This window comes from Hyperoodon ampullatus, assembly GCF_949752795.1.
Source record: "Hyperoodon ampullatus genome assembly, chromosome: 2".
In the NCBI taxonomy this organism is placed as follows: Eukaryota; Metazoa; Chordata; class Mammalia; order Artiodactyla; family Ziphiidae; genus Hyperoodon; species Hyperoodon ampullatus.
This window is the reverse complement of record NC_136915.1, coordinates 57,384,764-57,387,425: the sequence shown is the minus strand read 5'-3', so window position 1 is coordinate 57,387,425 and position 2,662 is coordinate 57,384,764.

The window sequence follows — 2,662 nt, the reverse complement described above, 5'->3', positions numbered from 1 at the left end:
ACAGACGAAGGAGCAAGGTAAAAACCTACAAGACCAAATAAATGAAGATGAAATAGGCAACCTACCTGAAAAACAATTCAGAGTAATGACAGTAAAGATGATCCAAAATTTCAGAAACAGAATGGAGAAAATACAAGCAACATTTAACAAGTATCTAGAAGAACTAAAGAGCAAACAAACAGAGATGAACAACACAATTACTGAAATTTAAAATACTCCAGAAGGAATCAGTAGCAGAATAACTGAGGCAGAAGAATGGAAAAGTGAGCTGGAAGATAAAATGGTGGAAATAACTGCCATGGAGCAGAACAAAGAAAAAAGAATGAAAAGAATTGAGGACACTCTTAGAGACCTCTGGGACAACATTAAATGCACCAACATTTGAATTATAGGGGTCCCAGAAGAAGAAGATAAAAAGAAAGGGTCTGAGGAAATATTTGAAGAGATTATAGTCAAAAACTTCCCTAACATGGGAAAGGATATAGTCAATCAAGTCCAGGAAACACAGAGAGTACCATTTAGGAAAAACACAAAGAGAAACAGGACAAGACACATATTAATCAAACTATCAAAAATTAAATACAAAGAAAAAATATTAAAAGCAGCAAGGAAAAGCAACAAATAATATACAAAGGAATCCCCTTAAGGTTAGCAGCTGATCTTTCAGTAGAAACTCTGCAAACAACAGGGGAGTAGCAGGACATATTTAAAGTGATGAAAGGGAAAACTCTACAACCAAGATTACACTACCCAGCAAGGGTCTCATTCAGATTCAATGGAGAAATGAAAAACTTTACAGACAAGCAAAAGTTAAGAGAATTCAGCACCACCAAACCACCATTACAACAAATGCTAAAGGAAATTCTCTAGACAGGAAACACAAGAGAAGGAAAAGAACTACAAAAACAAACCCCAAACAATTAAGAAAATGGTAATAGGAGCAAAAAAATTGATAATTACCTTAAATGTAAATGGATTAAATGCTCCTACCAAAAGAAATAGACTAGCTGAATGGATACAAAAACAAGACCCATATATATGATGTCTACAAGAGACCCACTTCAGACCTAGGGACACATACAGACTGAAAGTGAGAGGATGGAAAAAGATATTCCATGCAAATGGAAATCAAAAGAAAGCTGCAGTAGCAATTCTCATATCAGACAAAATAGACTTTAAAATAAAGACTATTAGAAGAGACAAAGAAGGACACTACATAACGATAAAGGGATCGATCCAAGAAGAAGATATAACAATTGCAAATATTTATGCACCCAACATAGGAGCACCTCAATACATAAGGCAAATACTAACAGCCATAAAAGGGGAAATCGACAGTAACACAATCATAGTAGGGGACTTTAACACCCCACTTTCACCAATGGACAGATCATCCAAAATGAAAATAAATAAGGAAACACAAGCTTTAAATGATACATTAAACAAGATGGACTTAGTTGATATTTATAGGACATTCCATCCAAAAACAACAGAATACACATTTTTTTCAAGTGCTCATGGAACATTCTCCAGGATAGATCATATCTTGGGTCACAAATCAAGCCTTGGTAAATTTAAGAAAATTGAAATTGTATCAAGTATCTTTTCCGACCACAGTGCTATGAGACTAGACATCAATTACAGGAAAAGATCTGTAAAAAATACAAACACATGGAGGCTAAACAATACACTACTCAATAACGAAGTTATCACTGAAGAAATCAAAGAGGAAATTAAAAAATACCTAGAAACAAATGACAATGGAGACACGATGACCCAAAACCTATGGGACACAGCAAAAGCAGTTCTAAGGGGGAAGTTTATAGCAATACAATCCCACCTTAAGAAACAGGAAACATTTCGAGTAAACAACCTGACCCTGCACCTAAAGCAATTAGAGAAAGAAGAACAAAAAACCCCCAAAGTTAGCAGAAGGAAAGAAATCATAAAGATCAGATCAGAAATAAATGAAAAAGAAATGAAGGAAACGATAGCAAAGATCAATAAAACTAAAAGCTGGTTCTTTGAGAAGATAAACAAAATTGACAAACCATTAGCCAGACTCATCAAGAAAAGAAGGAAGAAGACTCAAATCAATAGAATTAGAAATGAAAAAGGAGAAGTAACAACTGACACTGCAGAAATACAAAGGATCATGAGAGATTACTATAAGCAACTCTATGCCAATAAAATGGACAACCTGGAAGAAATGGACAAATTCTTAGAAATGCACAACCTGCCAAGACTGAATCAGGAAGAAATAGAAAATATGAATAGACCAATCACAAGCACTGAAATTGAAACTGTGATTAAAAATCTTCCATCAAACAAAAGCCCAGGACCAGATGGCTTCACAGGCGAATTCTATCAAACATTTAGAGAAGAGCTAACACCCATCCTTCTCAAACTCTTCCAAACAATATCAGAGGAAGGAAGACTTCCAAACTCATTCTACGAGGCCACCATCACCTTGATACCAAAACCAGACAAGGATGCCACAAAGAAAGAAAACTACAGGCCAATATCACTGATGAACATAGATGCAAAAATCCTCAACAAAATACTAGCAAACAGAATCCAACAGCACATTAAAAGGATCATACACCATGATCAAGTGGGGTTTATTCCAGGAATGCAAGGATTCTTCAATATACGCAAATCA